Source organism: Oryx dammah, unplaced genomic scaffold (assembly GCF_014754425.2).
Source record: "Oryx dammah isolate SB20612 unplaced genomic scaffold, SCBI_Odam_1.1 HiC_scaffold_1, whole genome shotgun sequence".
Lineage (NCBI taxonomy): Eukaryota > Metazoa > Chordata > Mammalia > Artiodactyla > Bovidae > Oryx > Oryx dammah.
The window spans coordinates 19861637-19885633 of NW_024070185.1; the positions used below are offsets into that span (position 1 = coordinate 19861637).

General features: G+C 41.1%; 1 non-coding gene across 1 annotated transcript; it reads left to right on the top strand.

Annotated features, from left to right (window-relative positions):
- Window positions 1-23077: 23077 nt before the first annotated feature.
- Window positions 23078-23187, top strand: LOC120868009. Its single transcript, XR_005722111.1, has one exon. It is a non-coding gene; the product is annotated as a U6 spliceosomal RNA (small nuclear RNA).
- The last annotated feature ends 810 nt before the right edge of the window (window positions 23188-23997 follow it).

Here is a 23997-nt window from a genome sequence, read left to right on the forward strand (position 1 = left end):
TTCCAATGAGTCAGCTCTTCACATCAGGGGGACAAAGAATTGGACTTCAGCATCAGTCCTTCCAATGAGTATTTAGGATTGGCAGGGGCGGCGGCCAAGAGGAGCAACCCCACATCAAAGGTAAGGAGCAGCAGTTGCGCTTTGCTGGAGCAGCCGTGAAGAGATACTCCACGTCCAAGGTAAGAGAAACCCAAGTAAAACAGTAGGTGTTGCAAGAGGGCATCAGAGAGCAGACACACTGAAACCATAATCACAGAAAACTAGCCAATCTGATCACATAGACCACAGCCTCGTCTAACTCAATGAAACTAAGCCATGCTGTGTGGGGCCACCCAAGATAGACGGGTCATGGTGGAGAGTTCTGACAGAATGTGATCCACTGGAAAAGGGAACGGCAAACCACTTCAGTATTCTTGTCTTGAGAACCCCACGCACAGTATGAAGAGGCAAAATGATAGGATACTAAATGAGGAACTTCCCAGGTCAGTAAGTGCCCAATATGCTACTGGAGATCAGTGGAGAAATAACTCCAGAAAGAATGAAGGGATGGGGCCAAAGCAAAAACAATACCCAGTTGTGGATGTGACTGGTGATAGAAGAAAGGTCCAGATAGAAGAAAGGTCCGATGCTGTAAAAAACAATATAGCATAGGAACCTGGAATGTTTGGTCCATGAATCAAGGCAAATTGGAAGTGGTCAAACAGGAGCTGGCAAGAGTGAACATCAACATTCTAGGTATCAGTGAACTAAAATGGACTGGAATGGGTGAATTTAACTCAGATGACCATTATATCAAATACTGTGGGCAGGAATTCCTTAGAAGAAATGGAGTAGCCATCATAGTCAACAAAAGAGTCTAAAATGCAGTACTTGGATGCAATCTCAAAAACAACAGAATGATATCTGTTGGTTTCCAAAGCAAATCATTCCATATCACAGTAATCCAAGCCTATGCCCCAACCAGTAACGCTGAAGAAGCTGAAGTTGAACGGTTCTATGAAAACCTACAAGACCTTTTAGAACTAACACCCAAAAAAGATGTCCTTTTCATTATAGGAGATTGGAATGAAAAAGTAGGAAGTGAAGAAACACCTGAAGTAATGGGCAAATTTGGCCTTGGAATACAGAATGAAGTAGGGCAAAGGCTAATAGATTTTTGCCAAGAGAATGCACTGCTCATAGCAAACACCCTCTTCCAACAACACGAGAAGACTCTACACATCGACGTCACCAGATGGTCAACACTGAAATCAGATTGATTATATTCTTTGCAGCCAAAGATGGATAAGCTCTATACAGTCAGCAAAAACAAGACCAGGAGCTGACTGTGGCTCAGATCATGAACTGTTTATTGCCAAATTCAGACTTAAATTGAAGAAAGTAGGGAAAACCACTAGACCACTCAGGTATGACCTGAATCAAATCCCTTATGATTATACAGTGGAAGTGAGAAATAGATTTAAAGCACTAGATCTGATAGACAGAGTGCCTGATGGACTATGGGTGGAGGTTCATGACATTGTACAGGAGACAGGGATCAAGACCATTCCCAAGAAAAATAAATGCAAAAAAGCAAAATAGCTGTCTGAGGAGGCCTTACAAATAGCTGTGAGAAGAAGAGAGGTGAAAAGCAAAGAAGAAAAGGAAAGATATAAGAACCTGAATACAGAGTTCCAAAGAATAGCAAGGAGAGATAAGAAATCCTTCTTCAGTGATCAATGCAAAGAAATAGGGGAAAACAACAGAATGGGAAAGACTAGAGATCTTTTCAAGAAAATTAGAGACACCAGGGGAACAATTCATGCAAAGATGGGCTCGATAAAGGATAGAAATGGTATAGACCTAACAGAAGCAGAAGATATTAAGAAGAGGTGGCAAGAATACACAGAAGAACTGTACAAAAATATCTTCATGACTCAGATAATCATGATGGTGTGATCACTCACCTAGAACAAGACATCCTGGAATGTGAAGTCAAGTGGACCTTAGAAAGCATCACTCAGAGAAGACAATGGCAACCCACACTAGTACTCTTGCCTGGAAAACCCCAGGGATGAAAAAGAAAAGAAAAGAAAACCCCAGGGATGGAGCAGCCTGGTAGGCTGCAGTCCATGGGGTCGCTAAGAGTCGGACATGACTGAGTGACTTCCCTTTCACTTTTCACTATCATGCATTGGAGAAGGAAATGGCAACTGACTCCAGTGTTCTTGCCTAGAGAATCCCAGGGACGCGGAGGCTGGCGGGCTGCTGTCTATGGGGTTGCACAGAGTCAGACACGACTGAAGCGACTTAGAAGCAGTAGAAAGCATCACTACAAACAAAGCTAAGGGAGGTGATGGAATTCCAGTTGAGCTGTTTCAAATCCTGAAAGATGATGCTGTGAAAGTGCTGCACTCAATATGCCAGCAAATTTTGAAAAATCAGCAGTGGCCACAGGACTGGAAAAAGTCAGTTTTCATTCCAATCCCAAAGAAAGGCAATGCAAAAGGATACTCAAACTACCACACAATTGCACTCATCTCACATGCCAGTAAAGTAACGTTCAAAATTCTCCAAGCCAGGCTTTAGCAATATGTGAACCGTGAACTTCCAGATGCTCAAGCTGGTTTTAGAAAAGGAGGAACCAGAGATCAAATTGCCAACATCTGATGGATCATCAAAAAAGCAAGAGAGTTCCAGAAAAAAACATCTATTTCTGCTTTATTGACTATGCCAGAGCCTTTGACTGTATGGATCACAACAAACTGGAAAATTCTGAAAGAGATGGGAATAGCAGACCACCTACCTGCCTCTTGAGAAATGTATATGCAGGTCAGGAAGCAACATTTAGTACTGGACATGGAACTACAGACTGGTTCCAAATAGGAAAAGGAGTACATCAAGGCTGTATATTGTCACCCTCCTTAAGGAATTTAACTTCTATGCAGAGTACTTCATGAGAAACGCTAGGCTGGAAGAAGCACAAGCTGGAATTAAGATTGCTGGGAGAAATATCAATAACCTCAGATATGTAGATGATACCCCTCTTATGGCAGAAAGTGAAGAGGAAGTAAAGAGCCTCTTGATGAAAGTGAAAGAGGAGAGTGAAAAAGTTGGCTTAAAGCTCAACATTCAGAAAACGACGATCATGGCCTCTGGTCCCATCATTTCATGGGAATTATATAGGGAATCAATGGAAACAGTGTCAGACTTTATTTTGGGGGGCTCCAAAATCACTGCAGATGGTGACTGCAGCCATGAAATTAAAAGACGCTTACTCCTTGGAAGGAAAGTTATGACCAACTTAGAGAGCATATTCAAAAGCAGAGACATTACTTTGCCAACTAAGGTCTGTCTAGTCAAGGCTATGGTTTTTCCAGTGATCATGTATAGATGTGAGATTTGGACTGTGAAGAAAGCTGAGTGCCAAAGAATTGATGCTGTTGGATAAGACTCTTGAGAGTCCCTTAGAGTGCAAGGAGATCCAACCTGTCCATTCTAAAGGAGTTCAGTCCTAGGTGTTCATTGGAAGGACTGATACTGAAGCTGAAACTCCAATACTTTGGCCACCTCATGTGAAAAGTTGACTCATTGGAAAAGACTCTGATGCTGGAGGGATTGGGGGCAGGAGGAAAAGGGGATGACAGAGGATGAGATGGCTGAATCACATCACCCACTCAGTGGATATGAGTTTGACTAAGCTCTGGGAGTTGGTGATGGACAGGGAGGCCTGGCATGCTGTGATTTATGAGGTTACAAAGAGTCAGACACGACTGAGTGACTGAACTGACTGAACTCATTTAGCATTGACTGATTTCATCTCCTTGCTGTTCAAGACACTCTTCAGTCCTCTCCAGCACCACAATTTGAAAGCATCTTCTCTCGAAGCACAATTCGAAAGCATTAATTTTTGGCAGTGCTCTACCTTCTTTATGGTCCAACTTTCACATCTGTACATGTTTGACTAATGGAAAAACCATAGCTTTGAATATATGGACCTTTGTCAGCAAAGTGATGTCTCTTCTTTTTAATATGCTGTCTAGGTTTGTCATTATCTCATTACCTCCACCATAGTTTGGGCCTCAGGTCAAATAACAGGGAGGGAACACAGCCCTGCCCATCAATACCAAATTGGATTAAAGATTTATAGAGCATGGCCCCACCCATCAGAACAAGACCCAGTTTCCCCTCAGTCAGTCTCTCCTATCAGGAAGCTTCCATGAGCCTCTTACCCTTCTCCATCAGAGGGCAGACAGACTAAAAACAACAATCACAGAAAACTAACCAATCTAATCACATGGACCACACCCTTGTCTAACTCAATGAAATTATGAGCCATGCCTTGTAGAGCCACCTAAGATGGACAAGTCACAGTGGAGAGTTCTGACAAAATTTGGTCCTCCAGAGAACAGAATGGCAAACCACTTCGGTATTCTGGCATGGAGAACCCCATGAATAGTATTGAAGGACCTAAGCTACTCCATTTTGTTAACAGAAAAACTTCATTTTATAAGGTTCCGGGAAAAGAGCCTTTGGTCCCCTGACCTCACCCTACCACCTGCAAGCCAATCAGATCCCAGATCAGGATCTCCTGACTTTAAGTTCAGGACTTATGACCTGCCCAATTCGAATTAAGCCCAGGAAATGGGAACCAATTAGAACCCGTGGCCAGCCCAGGAAATGAAAACCAATCAGAACCCAACACCTAACCCTTCCACAGAAGGTAACCAATTAGACATATGCCAACCCAGAAACTCCCATTTTTTGAATTTTTCGTGCGAGAATACCCTATATAAGCAATGTAACCCAGAGTTCAGGGCTCCTCTCCTTAGCTGCTGCATCGGTAACAGTGGGAGCCCCAGCTCAAGCTTGGTAATAAAAACTCTCTTGCTTTTGCATCGGATATCGGCTCCCTGGTGGTCATTTCGCGACTTGGGCATAACATTTGGGGGCTCATCCAGGATCTCCCGTCGGCCCCGCAGGGAAACCGATCCGGAGAGTTATCTGCAGTCGGTAAGCTCTTCTCTGTCTCTTTGTTTCTGATAAGGCCTATTTTCTAAGCCGGTATATGACTCAGGCAGACGTGCCAGCGGGTCACCGGTGTAGGTCGTTGGGAGACATCCCCGACCCCCTCGGAGGGGACGGAGTGCCCCTGTTCTCTGTAGACGATAGCGGGTCGCTTCCACTGAACGGCCGGAGGCCATTGTCTTACTTTCAGTTTTGCCTCTGGACTCCCGGAGGTCTGTTTCTTCTGTCTCTGTCTGTGTGGCTATCTGTACTGTCTGTGTTAATTTACCAACATCTGACTGATCTAGGAATGATGGGGCAAAGTCAATCTAACCCTACCCCTCTATCCCTGATCACTGACCATCTTAAGGAGGTCAAGATGTGCACACGTGACCTCAGTGTGGAAATTAAGAAACACAAATTAATCACTGTTTGCAGCGAGGAATGGCCAACCTTCCATGTGGGATGGCCCCCACAGGGCACCTTTGACTTGGAAACCATGTACTGAGTCTGAGACATCATCTTTCGATCATGGAGTGGACACCCTGACCAAGTTCCCTATGTCATAGTATGGGAAGATCTCATATTGCACCCCCCTCCATGGGTAAAACCTTTCTTGCCTCAACAGGGATTCTTCACCATGCAGGTACTGGTGACACGTGTAGGAAAGAACCTGAAAAATCCCAAGGAACATGAACCAACGGCGCTGCTGTACCCCATTTTACAAGGGGGAACAGAGGAAGAAATTCTCTTCCCACCCCCTTACCAACCCCCCGAGCCACTGCGGGCCCATGCTATCCCTCCATCTAGGGCAGACGCACAAGAAGGGGGCCCCACACAAAATACTTGCCATAGGCAAGCCATGTCTCCAGCGGGGCCAGTAGACTCAACTGTTGCCTCCCTTTACGAGTGGCCGGTCCCCCTGACGAGGAAGGGAACCAACCTCATCAATACTGGCCCTTCTCTACCAGTGACCTATATAACTGGAGGTCACAGAATGCTAAGTTCTCAGATAACCCTAGAGATCTAACTAACCTTCTAGAAACTGTGGTTTTTACTCATCAGCCCACCTGGGACAACTGTCAACAGCTGCTCCAGGTTCTCTTCACCACGGAAGAGAGAGAGAGAACATAGAATGAGGCCCGTAAAAGGGTCCCAGGAGCAAATGGAGAACCCACCACTAAAATAGATGAAATTAACACCTCTTTTCCTTTATTGCGACCTGACTGGGATTACAATATGGCACAAGGTAAGGAGAGGCTCCGGGTCTACCGCCAGACTCTGTTGGGGGGGCTCAAGGCAGCTGCATGGAAACCCACTAACCTAGCTAGAGTAGGAGATGTCCAACAAGGCCCCACTGAGAGTCCAGCCGCTTATCTGGAAAGGCTGATGGAGGCCTTTAGACAATACACCCCCATGGACCCAGAAGCAGAAGGCACTCAGGCTGCTTTGATAATGCATATTGTCAACCAGATGGCTCCAGACATCAGGAAAAAGTTACAAAAACTAGAACGCCTGGGTGAAAAGAGTATCCAGGATTTAATCAATGCTTGGCTGACCCACTACCAGGGACTACTGCTAAACCCCTCCAGAATCATCTTTCTACCGCCTACTGCTCTCAATCCAGCTAGTTGCTTCCTAACCCGGACTTGGAAGCCCTGATCCATGACTGCAGCGACATACTAGCCCAGGTGCATGGGACGCGAGAGGACTTGCAAGATCGCCCCCTGGCGGATGCTGATGTCACCTGGTATACGGACAGGAGCAGTTTCGTTGGAGATGGACTCAGGTATGCGGAGGTGGCCGTAACCACGGAAACTCAAATTGTGTGGGCAGAAGCACTACCTCTGGGTACTTCGGCTCAAAGGGCTGAACTAATCGCCCTAACAAAAGCCCTTCAGTTGGGAAAAGACAAAAAACTTAACATTGTTAACCGATAGCTGATACGCCTTTGCTACTGCCCATATACACGGGGCCATCTACAGAGAAAGGGGTCTCCTCATAGCCGAGGGTAAGGTGATTAAAAACAAAGAAGAAATAAAAGCTCTCCTCTCAGCATTATGGCTACCTAAGAAACTAGCCATAATAGACTTCCCGGGGCACCAAAAGCCAGACACCCCGATCTCAAGGGGAAACAACTTAGCAGACAGAGCAGCCAGAGATGCAGGCCAGAATACCATGATAGAGGCCACTCTTCAGCTGCCGGACCCCGGAAGCCCTGTTCTGCCAGACTTGCCCAATTACTCAACAAGAGACTTAGACTGGATAAAAAGCCTACCTATGGCCCAACAGCTGGCTGGGTGGTGGAGAGCAGCAGACAGCTCTCTAATCCTCCCAGAAGAGCTAGGAAAACAAGTATTACTAAAAATGCATCGTGCCACTCACCTGGGAACCCGCAAGATGCAAGACCTGATTAGACATGCCAAGATTACCATGAAAGATGTCAGGATGACAATAGAAGACATCGTATCAAACTGCAAAGCATGCCAGCTCACAAACGCTGTCCCTCATCCAGCCAAACAAGGAATTAGAGAACGGGGGACAAGACCTGAAGCTTACTGGGAGGTGGACTTCACTGAGGTAAAACCGGGTAAATATGGATACAAATACCTGTTGGTATTCATAGATACCTTCTCAGGGTGGGTAGAAGCTTTCCCCACCAAGAGAGAAACAGCACAGTTGGCAGCCAAAAAGCTGATTGAAGACATCTTGCCACGGTTCAGGTTTCCGGCACAGGTGGGGTCAGATAATGGGCTAGCCTTCGTGTCTCAGGTAAGCCAGGAGGTAGCCTGGCTTTGGGGGCTAGATGGAAGCTGCACTGTGAGTATAGGCCCCAGAGCTCAGGGCAAGTGAAAGGATGAATAGGACGCTTAAAGAGACATTAACAAAACTAGTTGCTGAGACTGGCGAGGACTGGGTGGTTCTCCTCCCCTTTGCCCTGTACCGGGTGTGGAACTTACCCTACTAACTGGGACTCAACCCTTTTGAAATCATGTATGGGATACCTCCCCCAATAATCCCTAACCTAAAGGCAGAAGTGTTAAAAGAAATAGATGATCAGAAGTTGCTTTTTTGTCTATGGTCCTTACAATACTCCCACAGGGACACGTGGAAGAGGCTCAAGGCATTATATGAATCAGGCCCACCACCGGAACCCCACCCCTACCAATCAGGAGACTGGGTGTACATGCACCACCTTCATCTAGAGACCCTAGAGCCCAGGTGGAAAGGGCCCTTCGTAGTTGTCTTGATGACACCCACTGCTCTCAAAGTTGACAGCATATCCACTTGGGTTCACTACACCTATGTACAGCCCTGCCAATGGTCCCCTTAGCAGGAGACAATATAGAGCTGACCCCAGACCCATGATTGGGTCTGTCCTGGATCCTAGAGAAGGGGGGAATGAAGGACCTAAGCTACTCCATTTCATTAACAGAAAAACTCCATTTTGTAAGATTCCAGGAAAAGAGCCTTTGGAAATCCCCTGACCTCACCCTACCACCTGCGAGCCAATCAGATCCCAGATCAGGATCTCCTGACTTTAAGTTCAGGACTTATGACCTGCCCGGGAAATTCGAATTAAGCCTGGGAAATGGGAACCAATTAGAACCCATGGTCAGCCCAGGAAATGAAAACCAATCAGAACCCAACACCTAACCCTTCCACAGAAGGTAACCAATTAGACATCTCCCAACCCAGAAACTCCCGTTTTTTGAATTTTTCGCATGAGGATACACTGTATAAGCAATGTAACCCAGAGTTCAGGGCTCCTCTCCTTAGCCGCTGCATCAGTAACGGTGGGAGCCCCAGCTCGAGCTTGGTAATAAAAACTCTCTTGCTTTTGCATCAGATATCAGCTCCCTGGTGGTCATTGGGAGATTTTGTGACTTGGGCATAACAGTATGAAAAGTCAAAAAGATAGGACACTGAAAGATGAACTCCCTAGGTCGGTAGGTGCCCAATATGCTACTAGAGATCAGTGGAGAAATAAATCCAGAAAGAATGAAGAGACAGAGCCACAGCAAAAACAATATCCAGTTGTGGATGTGACCGGTGATGGAAGTAAAGTCGATGCTGTAAAGAGCAACACTGCATAGCAACCCGGAATGTTAGGTCCATGAAATCAAGGCAAATTGGAAGTGGTCAAACAGGAGACAACAAGAGTTGACATGTTAGGAATCAGTGAACTAAAATGGACTGGAATGGGTGAATTTAACTCAGATGACCATTATTTCTACTATGTGGCAAGAATCCCTTAGAAGAAATGGAGTAGCCAACATAGTCAATAAAAGAGTCCAAAATGCAGTACTTGGATGCAATCTCAAAAACAACAGAATGATCTCTGTTAGTTTCCATGGCAAATCATTCAATATCACAGTAATCCAAGTCTATGCCCCAACCAGCTGAAAAAGCTGAAGTTGAACGGTTCTATAAAGACTGACAAGACCTTCTAGAACTAACATTCAAAAAAGATGTCCTTTTCATTTTAGGGGACTGGTATTCAAAAGTAGGAAGTCAAGATATACCTGGAGTAATGGACAAATTTGGCCTTGAAGTACAGAATGAAGCAGGGCAAAGGCTAACAGAGTTTTGCCAAGAGAACACTAGTCATAGCAAAGACCCTCTTTAACAGCACAAGAGAAGACTCTACACATGGACCACATGTGTAGTCACTAGGTCAAAACTGAAATCAGATTTGACTATATTCTTTGCAGCCAAAGATGGAGAAGTTCTAAACAGTCAGCAAACACATGACTGGGAGCTGACTGTGGCTCAGATCATGAACTCCTTATTGCCAAATACAGACTTAAATTGAAGAAAGTAGGGAAAACCACTAGACCATTCAGGTATGACCTAAATTAAACCCCTTAAGATTATACAGTAGAAGTGACAAATTCAAGGGATTAGATCCGATAGAGTGCCTGAGGAAATATGGATGGAGGTTTGTGACATTGTACAGGAGGCAGGGATCAAGACCATCCCCAAGAAAAAAGAAATGCAAAAAGGCAAAATGGTTGCCTAAGAAGGCCTTACAGATAGCTGAGAAAAGAAGATAAGTGAAAGGCAAAGGAGAAAAGATAAGATACACCAATTTGAATGCAGAGTTCCAAAGAATATTAAGGAGAGGTAAGAAAGCCTTTCTCAGTGATCAATGCAAAGAAATAGAAGAAAACAATAGAATGGGAAAGACTAGAGATCTCTTCAAGAAAATTAGTGATACCAAGGGATATTTCATGCATAGAAATGGTGTGAACCTAACAGAAGCAGAAGATATTAAGAAGAGGTAGCAAGAATACACAGAACTATACAAAAAAAAAAATAAAATCTTCATGACCCAGAGAACCACGATGATGTGATCACTCACCTAGAGTCAGACATCCTGGAATGTGAAGTCCAGTAGGCTTAGGAAGCATCACTATGAACAAAGCTAGTGGAGGTGATGGAATTCCAGTTGAGTTATTTCAAATCCTAAAAGATGATGCTGTGAAAGTGCTGTACTTAATATGCCAGCAAATTTGGAAAACAGCAGTGGCCACAGAACTGGAAAAGGTCAGTTTTCATTCCAATCCCAAAGAATGCTCAAACTGCCTCATAGTTACACTCATCTCACACACTAGCAAAGTAATGCTCAAAATTCTCCAAGTCAGGCTTCAACAGTTCATGAATCATGAATTTCCAGATGTTCAAGCTGGATTCAGAAAAGGCAGAGGAAACAGAGATCAAATATTCAACATCCATTGGGTCATCGAAAAAGCGAGAGAGTTCCAGAACATCTATTTCTGCCTTTTTGACTATACCAATAGTCAAGCCTTTGACTGTGTGGATCACAACAAACTGTGGAAAATTCTGAAAGAGATGGGAATACCAGACCACCTGCCCTGCCTCTTGAGAAATCTGTATGCATTTCAAGAAGCAACAGTTAGAACTGGACATGGAACAACAGACAGGTTCCAAATAGGAAAAGGAGTCCATCAAGACTGTATATTGTCACCCTTCTTATTTAACTTCTATGCAGAGTACATTATGAGAAACGCTGGGCTGGAAGAAGCACAAGCTGGAATCAAGATTGCCGGGAGAAATATCAATAACCTCAGATATGCAGATGACACCACCCTTATGGCAGAAAGTGAAAAACTAAAGAGCCTCTTGATGAAAGAAGAGAGTGAAAAATTGACTTAAAACTCAACATTCAGAAAACGAAGATCATGGCATCTGATCCCATCAGTTCATGGCAAACTAATAGAAAAACAGTGGAAACAGTGACAGACTTTAGTTTTTTAGGCTCCAAAATCACTGCCGATGGTGACTGCAGCCATTAAATTAAAAGATGCTTACTCCTTGGAAGGAAAGTTATGACCAGCCTAGATAGCATATTAAAAAGCAGAGACATTGCTTTGCCATCAAAGATCCATCTACTCAAAGTTATGGTTTTTCCAGTCATCATGTATGGACGTGAGATTTGGACTATAAAGAAAACTTAGCGCTGAAGAATTGATGCTTTTGAACTGTGTTGTCAGAGGAGACTCCTGAGAGTCCCTTGGACTGCAACAAGATCCAACCTGTCCATCCTTTAAGGAAGTCAGCCCTGAATATTCATTGAAATTAGTGATGCTGAAGCTAAAACTTCAATTCTTTGGCCACCTGATAGGAAGAACTGACTCTTTGGAAAAGACCGTGATGCTGGGAAAGATTGAAGGTGGGAGGAGAAGTGGTTGACAGAGGATGAGATGGTTGGATGGCATCATCGACTCAATGGACATGAGACTGAGTAAGCTCCGGGAGTTGGTGATAGACAGGGAGGCCTGGAGTGCTACAGTCCATAGGGTCACAAAGAGTTGGACACAGCTGAGTGACTGAACTGATTGACTAGGTTTGTCATAGCTTTTGATATGCATTTTAATACTCTAGTTCATGTGCAGAGAATGGATTGTTTCTGTGCAAACTGAATGAATTATGTAAATAGAGAGGCTGTGTGGGCAGGTATTACTATAACCCTGGTGAGAAATGGTAGTTGATTGTGCAAGCCAGCTTCAGCCCACCACTTTAGAAGCTCATAGTTGTTCAAATAACACTTATGCCCCAGTTTTTAAAGGAGAGTTATTAAAATAAAGTGGCAGCAATGAAATTCAAAAGAAATGGTCTGATTCTGAATATTTTGAATATAAAGGCACCACATATCCTAATTAACTGCGTGTGGGGTATAAAAGAAAGAACAGAATCAATGATGACTCCAAGGTCTTTAATTTGAACAACTAGGGGAATTCAGGTGGCATTTGATGAGATGGGCAATCTTTGGTAGGAATAAACTGGGGAATCAGTTTTAGACATGTCATGTTTGAAAGGACTATAATATATCCACACTTCCCCGGTGGTTCTAGTGGTAAAGAACCCACCTGACAATGCAGGAGAGGTAAAAGGTATGGGTTTGATCCCTGGGTTGAGAAGATCTCCTGGAAGAGAGCACAGCAACCCACTCCAGTATTCTTGCCTGGAGAACCCAAAGGACAGAGGAACCTGGTAGGCTGCTTGTTTGAAATGACTATAATATATCCAACAGAAGCTAGAAATAGTACGTAAAAGAATTTGGAATTCATGGGAGAAATCTAGACTAGAGCTGTGCATGTGGTAAGTCAAGATATAGATTGCATATAAAGCCATGAGACTGAAAGAGCAGGCACAGAAGAAGTCTAAGAACTGAACCCTAGGATAAACCACTAAAGGTGGCAAAGACCAGAACCGGGAAAAAAAGGATCTCTTGGTTCATAGCTTTCTGTGACTACCACTTGATTTTGAATCAGTTGAATATAAACATTGTTTGTTCTTAGTCACTCAGTCATGCATGACTGTGCAACCCCATAGACTATTCTAGCCCACCAGCCTTCTCTGCCCATGGGATTCTACGGGCAAGACCATTGGAATGTGGGTAGCCATTTCCTTCTCCAGGAGATCTTCCCAGATGGGATTCTTTATCTTTTGAGCCAACTGAGTACCAATTAAATATCAGGCAATTTAAAGAATAAGTTTATCAACAATTATTAAAGTGTCCTCCTTGTCTTTCTCTAAATTTAAATATCTGTGCCAGTCCATACACAGAGTCCAAGTAACAGAGCAACAAAAGAAAATTTGGTGGGGTGGAAAGAGCACTTGGAGAAGTGTTAGTAGCTCCTAAGTTCAATACTTACTTGTAAACGAGAAAGACAAGGAGTTGCTTGAGTCTCAAAGCAACACACACAAATGCAGTTCCAACTATACAATCAGAATTCACTCTTTGTAAAAGTTTTATCCTCTTCTGTCATCAAGAATTAGAGTGAGTATGTTCCTCCAGTTTGCATTTTCAGAAGTGGGAGTTCATTCCCAACTGGTTGACTTATTCCCAGGATTAGCTCAACAGATACTGTTATCCTGCCTTTTGGGTTTGTTTTGTGATTTGAGCTAAAGTTTAATTATTCTGCAAGAAAGAAGCAACATCTACTGTGTTATACATGATCAAAATATTACATTCTACATCAAAAGTTTTTAATTTTTTTATCATCTTTACTTTCTCTTTCCCAAGGAAAATTATTATTTTTTTTAGTTTGCAGGAAATCTTTCCAGAATCTAAAGTTACAATGACCAGAACTCAACATTTTTTTGTAGGTTAGGGCTATATTTGGGCAAAAATATTCTGTCAAATAGGATATAAAACAATATGAGTATTGTTATATGAGCATATTATCTTAGTACTGGATATTATGATAATACATGATATAATGATATCTTAGTAATTTTTAAATTTCTTCATTTAAACTATTAGCTTTTTCTGCAGAAAATAAACATTTAATATTTGGATTTGGAACCCATGAATACCAAGAAAGCAATAAATCTTCAATTAAACTTGATGACAAAAACCCACACTTTTTCTCTTCTGTTGACAAAATGACCTAAGCAAAATTACATTATGTTTGTAAATATACAATAATTTGTATATTTGTTCAAAGGAATAAAAGAACAAAAGTTTTCAAAGATGTGCTTCATTCACCAAAGGTTATGTAAAGTTCTTTATTGTATGTCTCTATGTATAAACTACATACATTGGAAGCAAAGCACTTGAAAGTATTTGTTACCTTGCACTTGAGAAATTTTAAAAAATTTTACTTATTTATGCCATAAAAATTAAAATAAAATAAAAATGCAAGTCTTACTTTCTATGTTCTTTATATGATTAGATACATGTTTAAATTGCTTATGAGCAATGTCTATTAGAGGTTCACTCATAAATAAAGAGTAACAGAAATAGAAATGTCCACATCCTGAAATTTTCATAGATTTCTAAGAATTGGAAATTTTAAAATGTATACAAATGTTCTCAATGAGTTGAAAGCCACTGTTAGTCTAAAGGCATATGAAATACATGACTTTCCTTTTAATTTTTTAGTTTTAATGAAATACGTATGCAGAACAGTACATAGAACACATAGTTATTACACAGTTTATAATTGCTAGTATAAGTACAAACTCTTATGTAATCATCACACAGGTCAAGAATAGGGCATTGCCAACATTCCAAGTAGAATATTGCTTCTTCATGGAAGAAAGAAGGAAGCCAGTGAAAGGTACAAATTCTACCTAAAATACATGTGATAACTACAGCTATCAGTACACAGAGTGGAAACCATGAGAAACCTACAGATCACGTGCATCTTCTAGTTTCATAATAAGGTCAGGAAGATCTTATCAAATCTGTTCAGTTCAGTTCAGTTGCTCAGTCGTGTCCGACTCTTTGCAACCCCATGAACTGCAGCACGCCAGGCCTCCCTGTCCAACACCAACTCCCAGAGTTCACTCAAACTCGTGTCCATCGAGTCGGTGATGCCATCCAGCCATCTCATTCTCTGTAGTCCCCTTCTTCTCCTGCCACAAATCCCTCCCAGCATCAGGGTCTTTAACAATGAGTCAACTCTTCGCATGAGGTGGCCAAAGTATGGGAGTTTCAGCTTCAGCATCATTCCTTCCAATGAACACCCAAGACTGATCTTCTTTAGGATGGACTGGTTGCATCTCCTCGCAGTCCAAGGGACTCTCAAGAGTCTTCTCCAACACCACAGTTCAAGAGCATCAATTCTTCGGCACTTAGCCTTCTTCACAGTCCAACTCTCACATCCATACATAACTACTGGAAAAACCATAGTCTTGACTAGACAGACCTTTGTTGGAAAAGTAATATCTCTGCTTTTCAATATACTATCTAGGTTGGTCATAACTTTCCTTCCAAGGAGTAAGTGTCTTTTAATTTCATGGCTGCAATCACCATCTGCAGTGATTTTGGAGCCCAAAAAATAAAGTCTGACACTGTTTCCACTGTTTCCCCATCTATTTCCCATGAAGTGATGGGACCAGATGCCATGATCTTCATTTTCTGAATGTTAAGCTTTAAGCCAACTTTTTCACTCTCCTCTTTCACTTTCATCAGGAGGCTTTTTAGTTCCTCTTCACTTTGTGCCATAAGGGTGGTATCATCTGCATATCTGAGGTTATTGATATTTCTCCTGGCAATCTTGATTCTAGCTTGTGTTTCTTCCAGCCCAGCATTTCTCATGATGTACCCTGTTAAATAACCAGGGTGACAGTATACAGTCTTGACGTACTCCTTTTCCTATTTGGAACCAGTCTGTTGTTCCATGTCCAGTTCTAACTGTTGCTTCCTGACCTACATACAGATTTCTCAAGAGGCAGGTCGGGTGGTTTGGTATTCCCATCTCTTTCAGAGTTTTCCACAGTTTATTGTGATCCACACAGTCAAAGGCTTTGGCATAGTCAATAAAGCAGAAATAGATGTTTTTCTGGAACTCTCTTGCCTTTTCCATGATCCAGCGGATGTTGGCAATTTGATCTCTGGTTCCTCTGCCTTTTCTAAAACCAGCTTGAGCATCTGGAAGTTCATGGTTCACGTATTTCTGAAACCTGGCTTGGAGAATTTTGAGCATTACTTTACTAGTGTGTGAGATGAGTGCAATTGTGCAGTAATTTGAGCATTCTTTGGCATTGCCTTTCTTTGGGATTGGAATGAAAACTGACCTTTTCCAGTCCTGTGGTCACTGCTGAGTTTTCAAAATTTGCTGGGATATTGAGTGCAGCACTTTCACAGCATCATCTTTCAGGATTTGAAACAGCTCAACTGGAATCCCATCACCTCCACTAGCTTTGTTCATAGTGATGCTTTCTAAGGCCCACTTGACTTCACATTCCAGATGTCTAGCTCTAGATGAGTGATCACACTATCGTGATTATCTTGGTTGTGAAGCTCTTTTTTTTTTTACAGTTCTACTGTGTATTCTTGCCACCTCTTCTTAATATCTTCTCCTTCTGTTAGGTCCATACCATTTCTGTCCTTTATCGAGCCCATCTTTGCATGAAATGTTCCCTTGGTATCTCTAATTTTCTTGAAGAGATCTCTAGTCTTTCCCATTCTGTTGTTTTCCTCTATTTCTTTGCACTGATCACTGAAAAAGGCTTTCTTATCTCTCCTTGCTATTCTTTGGAATTCTGCATTCAGATGCTTATATCTTTCCTTTTCTCCTTTGCTTTTCACTTCTCTTCTTTTCACAGCTATTTGTAAGGCCTCCCCAGACAGCCATTTTGCTTTTTTTGCATTTCTTTTCCATGGAGATGGTCTTGATCCCTGTCTCCTGTACAATGTCACGAACCTCCGTACATAGTTCATCAGGCACTCTATCTGATCTAGTCCCTTAAATCTATTTCTCACTTCCACTGTGTTGTATAATCATAAGGGATTTGATTTAGGTCATACCTGAATGGTCTAGATTTTTTCCCCACTTTCTTCAATTAAGTCTGAATTTGGCAATAAGGAGTTCATGATCTGAGCCACAGTCAACTCCCGGTCTTGTTTTTGCTGATTGTATAGAGCTTCTCCATCTTTGGCTGCAAAGAATATAATCAATCTGATTTCGGTGTTGACCATTTGGTGATGTCCATGTGTAGAGTCTTTTGTGTTGTTGGAAGGGCTAAATCAGTGTTTCCCAAAGTTTGCCTCCTCAGAACCCAAGTCCCCCAAAAGATCATCTCTTTTAAAAAAAATTACATAGTCAAGTGAATTTTGGATACATCCTGTATAACAGATGCACACTGGAATGATTTACAATGCACATTACTATATTAAAGCCTCAGAAATCTTGAAGTAAAGAGATCTCTAACTTTTTTTGATGCAACTATCATTAACTTACTAAGAGTGCCTTGTGTGTCAGAAACTATCTAAATAAAGCAGTTCTGGGTTAATTTAAGTTCATATTAACAATGTAACTTTTATTTCCCCAAGCCTGTGAAGTATTATCTTTCTTTTTGCTTCCACCCTATGGAATCTACAGTTGATTTAGCTTAAAATAATAGAGGGATTTCTGCCCCATTATTAAATGAAGCTTCACTTTGACATTTATCAATTCCTATTTAAATCTTGAGAGAAGTCCTTTCATTTACTGTATTGCTTTTTCAATCTCTTACATTTCATCCAGACTTCATATCTGAAACACTTTCTCAAGGACTTTTGAAGAATTGTACTTTATAATGCTAGGGTATTTAGAAGAAATATTTCCTTATTCCTATGAATTTATTTTGCTTTGCTAACAACAGCTGACAGAACTTTACCTTTGCATTTTAGGAAGATTTTTGCAAGGTATGTTGACATGTCAGGTCAGTTGATGCTCTAGCAATTCTATTAAGGAATTGTAGCTGTTAAAAGTACCACTTTTCTAAAGAATGTATACACCACTTGAAAAATCAATCCGGAGAATTCTACATTTCATTCCTCTCACCTTTTTGCTAACATCAGTTTCACTGTCAAATTGAAGCAACTGGAAACGTGGTTGACCAGAATATACCATTCCCTAACTAGTCTAAGATACCAAGGTGGTGCCTCCCTGTCCTCATTGTCACTCTACTGCTCTCCCAGACCTGAAGCTCCCAACTGTCCCTATCCCTGCTTACAACCTCTATTATTATTTGAAACATCAAGAGAGTTGAATGATACAAGTAAAAGCAGATGTATTTAATCATCATGTTAAACACGCCTACTTATAACAACTCTTTTTGTGTTTCTGTTGGACAGTCTGAAGAAAAGCCTGGATCCAAGTAGGAGGAATAGAGCTGGGGGAAAGGATGCTGGTTAATAACAGACCTACGTTATTTACAAAAATCATTTGATTATAACTTTTAAAATAAGATATATCCTTGGTGGTTCAGTCGCTAAGTTGTGACCAACTCTTGTGACCCCATGGACTGTAGCCCCCCAGGCTCCTCCATCCATGGGATTTTCCAGGCAAGAATACTGGAATGGATTGCTCTTTCCTTCTTCAGGGGATCTTCCCAATCCAGGGATTGAACCCGGGTCTCCTGCATTGTAGGCAGATTCTTTACTGACTGAGCTATGACAGCTCTCTAAAATGTATCCTTAAGTATATAAAATTTGATTGTGAAATTGTCCCGATCATTATTACTGCATTAAAAAATCACTACAAACCTTAGTAGCATAAAGTGATCATTTTTAGAATGACCACAGAAACTGTGGGTCATGCATTCATGCAGAGTATAGTTTGTTTCTTCCCTTTGACATTTTGGTCTTAGCTGAGGGAGACTCACAGAGCTGAGGCTGGGGACCCACTTCCTAGATGGCTTCTTTACATACATGTGCGAGCACCTTGAAATGGATGGCTGGAAAGCAGGTGTCAGGTGAGATAATTGGCTGAGCACATCCACACATCAGCTTTCCAGAGTCAGACTTCTCATACTGCTGACCATTGTCTCAACAAATAAGTCAGAACACTCAAGGCCTTTTATGATCTGGTCTCCAAACATCACTTAAACTATATATTCTTGGTTCCAGCAGTCATAACCTCACCCAGACACAAGGGGAGTGGACATAGATCCTGTATCTCAATGAAATAATCATCAAAAATTTAAGCTGCCATGGAAATACTTTATAAAAATTTCAATATTTTCTCTACCAAAAGAACTTCTAGATTTCCTCTCTCTGATTCACCTGAAATACAGTGAAGTGGCATGATAGAATGATTTGGAGCAACTTGAAATACAAACTCTCAGAGAAAAGAGACAGAGACTGAGGGCTGAAGCTTGAGAGAAAATTGAGTGAGCTTTGGTGAGGAGGTTACTATCTTCATTTTTGCTGAAAAGAGAAAAATAAAACAAATATAAGCTATGAGACTTGGTTGAGAAATGAAGAAAGGACCTTATAACATGTAAGATCTGATCAAAGTTCCATCTATTACTGGCATTAATCAAACTTGATTGCCAGAATATATTAGTAAAGAGCACGCACTGCCCTGGATTAGAAATTCATATCTGGAGGTAACAGACTAATCCTTCGTAGGATATGAATGAATCAACTCCTCAGGTGTATATACACATTTGTGTCCTCCTTCAATGTTAGTCCATTCGTCTGCTCACACAGTCCTTCAACAAACAAGCACTGAGTACTTCCTCTACTGTACTGTTTGTTGACACCACATGTATAAATGGTATCATTGGTCTCTGCTCTTAGACAATTCAGTCTAGAGCAATTTTCATACATTCACTTTCTCAGCTTCTTTTTTAAAGCAATTCTGTCACAGCAGAAGTTAAAAATCTAGATGTATCGCTAAGATGTTAGTGAAATAAACACCAAAAGAACTAAAAGTCACTAAGCAGTGTATCAACGAGTCATGAAATAAATAGTATACACAGGAGATAATTTCAGACTATATAGGTATCACTATAGAACTAGGCAAACTAAAGATGGCTTCATGGAGTTGTTCTAGAGATATGTCCTCTAAAAAGAGATAACTAACTGTTTCCCTGATGGCTCAGAGGGTAAAGAGTCTGTCTGCAAAGCTGGAGACCTGGGTTCAATACCTGGGTAAGGAAGATCCCCTGGAGAAAGAAATGGCAGCCCAATCTGGTATTCTTGCCTGGAAAATTCCATGGGTGTAGGAGCCTGGGGGGCTACAGTCCATGGGGTCACAAAGAGTCAGACACCACTGAGCAACTAACTTTACTTTAACAACCAAATACTGAGATTTATTTGTTCCAGGGCTTCCCAGGTGACTCTATAGTGGTAAAGAATCTGCCTGCCAATGCAGGCGACATCAGAGATGCCGGGTTGATCCCTGGGTCAGAAAGATCCCCTGGAGAAGGGCATGAAAACCCACTCAGCATTCTTGCCTGGAGAGTTCCATGGACAGAGAAGCCAGGTGGGCTACAGTCCATAGGGTCACAAAGAGTCGGACATGACTGAAGCAACTTAGCACACATGCATACATTTTTGAAGGTATGTGAAGATTAAGATTTTCTATATAAAAAATAAAGTACAGAAAACATTCTACGCTTTTAAATTTATCCAAATCAAACTATATTTAGCTTCCAGCCTCCATTAGCCAAGTCTGGTGAAAATAACATCAAAAACTATTTTGTAATTTACCACTACATTTCATTCCCCTACACACCTCTCCCTCTTTCTCTCTTTGCCCACACCCCATTCTTCTCATTCATTTATTTTATACTGTATCAAGATAACAGATCTTACAAAGGCCAAGAAAAAATAGAGGAAATTCCTAACCAATGGTGACTCTTGGCCATTGTAAAGCACTGTCCTTGTGAACACAGTTCATTCAGAGGTGGACAATGTTGCTATTGGTTCAAACCCATGTTGTCAAAATTGTTTCTGTGGACTTTCTCCTAGTCTGCCAAGTCAACATTGGTTTCACTGCCCAACTTCTTGGGTACTTTCACAAAGAAACCTAGGGTAAGCTTTCCTCTGGGGTAAGAAGGGTTAGAACACATGAAAACATAAAGCTGATCTTCCTGTCCAGAAAGGACAGGAAAAATATTTTTAAATACTATTTTTTATTCTGTTGTTGGTAAATCCATTCCAGCAAAAAAAAAATTCTAAGAACAAGGGAATAAAATTATTAATATATTGTCATGCCACAAGTGATGACTGTACTTTCTTTTATTTAAAGGTTACTAACTTCTAGCAAAGAACTACATTGGTAAAAGAGGAGATTAAAGCACATGATTTTTTTTTTTTCTACACCAGCACATGAATTTGAATACCTATTAGCTGCCCCAAAATAAGAAAAAAATGTGTTAATGGCCTTGGTAACAAGAAAATGAAAAGGCATTTCTGTTTAGCTTTACATCTAACATATTTAGAATCAATCATTTTTGCTGTAATTCTGCCATCACTTTTACACTACTTGGTATTCATTGTAACTTATCCAATCATAAGAAATTCATTTGACCTTTGGAGATTATAGACTGAATATTGTCATACAATTTGTATATCTTTGAGGCTCAATTGCTCACCAATACTATGAGCTGTATTCCTACTTTGAAAACTCAGCTGAAACAATGGTTTTTCATAACAATAGTTTTTCATTGACAAGCACACAGCAGTAATCCTGGGTTTTTTTTTCTCTCTTTGCCCTTTTGATGGAGGCACTTTTAAGGCAGCATCTCAATATCAGAGATTTCCTTTGTTAACATGTTACTTTAATCTGTCTTCTAGCTATACCACCAACTGAAGAATATTAACCATATTTTACATTTCAGTAGTCAATCTGCCCATTCTATTTATTTTGTGAATGAAATAGCTAGGTATAATTCTTAGCAGATCATACTAACAAATGGTGTCATTATCAGTATAAATCTAATAACACTGCATTTAAATATGATTTCTCCGTTGAGAGCCTCATTTTAGAGGAAGTTAAAATTACTCCCATCAGGGATATAACAGAGTTAAGGGTTTTGCCCAACACACTGGGCTATTAAGATAATCAAAAAACTTTTTTCCTAGGTTTCAATCTTTATGACCACATTCATCCCCACTCTTCACTAAGTACTATCTATAATTTAATAGACTCTGCACATTTTAACTACATCTACCAAAACAAGCTGCAAAGACCTATGGATCTGTGAAACATTATTGCTCAAAAAAACTCTTTGGCAGTTTTTGAAACTTGGTTGCACATTGGAGTCACCCAGGGAGCTCTAAAATATGCTGTTGTCTTGGTCATGCCCCAGAGATTCTAATTTAATTGGTATAAGGCCTGAGCATCAGTATTTTTAAAAGCTCCCCAGCTGATTCTAATACACAGACAAAACTGAGAACCACTGTTCAAACCTTTGTTTTACAGATAAGACAATTACCCCTATCAGTGACACATATAAATTTGATGTTAGAGCTAAAGCTAAAACTCCAGTTTTCTGAATTTCATTAGTAACTCTTTTCATTAGCTCAAGGCTTTTCAACAGTGTTTCTCTGAGACTAGGGTTCCTCAGAAATACTGCTGCTGCTGCTGCTAAGTCACTTCAGTCATGTCCGACTCCGTGTGACCCCCATAGATGGCAGCCCACCAGGCTCCCCCATCCCTGGGATTCTCCAGGCAAGAACACTGGAGTGGGTTGCCATTTCCTTCTCCAATGCAGGAAAGTGAAAGTGAAGTCACTCAGTCGTGTCCGACCCTCAGCTACCCCAAGGACTGCAGCCTTCCAGGCTGCTCCCTCCATGGGATTTTCCAGGCAAGAGTACTGGAGTGGGGTGCCATTGCCTTCTCTGCAGGGGCCGTGAAAATGATAAGAGATGAAAGAGGAGAGGTCTGATCCCACTTCAGTTGAGTTCAGTCACTCAGTCATGTCCGACTCTTTGCAACCCCTTGGACTGCATCACACCAGGCTTTCCTGTCCATCACCAACTCTCAGAAACTGCTCAAACTCATGTCCATCGAGTTGGTGATGTCATCCAATCATCTAATCCTCTGTCATCCCCTTCTCCTCCTGCTTTCAATCTTTTCCAGAATCAGGGTCTTTCCCTAATAAAATGCTTAATTTATATTTTTTAATATGTTGGACTCAGTTGCAAGACTTCTTCTAGGGGAAGAAAAAGAAAAAACAGAGGGAAAAAATATATACTTGCCTAAAGTAAAAATAAGTTTTAAACTGTAGCAAGCAGACAGCATATATATATGCCAGAGAGCACCATCTCAGAAAAAGAGACAGAGAGAAAGGGAGAGAAGGAGAGAGAGAGGAGAAAAGGAGGGAGGAAAGAGTGCTTGCTTCAGCAACACATATGCTAAAATTGGAATGATGCAGAGAAGACCAGCATGGTCCCTACACAAGGATGAATTCACAAAAAATACATAGAATTCACAAAATGCTCCATTAAAAACAAAAGAAGGGAAACTTATGACCTTTTAGATAACTTGAGGCCAGTGGTAAAGCTATTTATATATATTTTAAAATGTAAATCTGGGGATTTTATTAGTTTAAATTTAACACAATGAAGAGTCCTTAAGCCAGAAAGTAACTGCTTTTAACATCCCAATGTGTATTTTATAATTCTTAAGGAGGAATGTGTCCTTCCATGGTATGAAGTGGGTTGAGGACACCTCTGAAGAGCCTAGTTTTGAGAAGAGAGGTGGACTTTTCATTAAGCAAACAAGAAAGAGAATTGGACAAGGTGAAAGGTCAGGAGAGGAGGCCAAAAAGATCTTAAGGACAAAGACAGGAAAACCGGATAGAAAACGCTACGATAGGAACTCTGGTTCCTGATAGAAACTAGACTCATGCTTACTTTATAGGCTAAATGAAAAAGGCAAATAACTTGAGAAGAAGAGAAAGTGAAGAACAGCTGTTCCATCATCATCTCTGCATAGAACACCTCCACATCCATTTTATCCTCAGAGCAGGCTGGAGCAGTGAAGTTAAACTACAGTGCTGAACTTGGCTATTCATTAGCTAGGATATCAGCTAAGACTCAGTCAACATCTATCAAAATCTTGGAGGTTGATGCTTAACATTTATCTCTTTAGTTTTATTTATTCATATTACTGCCTTAGGGTCCAGCAATTATCCATTCTTTTATTTTGATTTTGATAGATGTATATTTCCCATTACTCATAACATATGAAATAGAATCTCATTGACATGTTTTATTACTAACTGGAAAATTATAATTTATAATAAGAA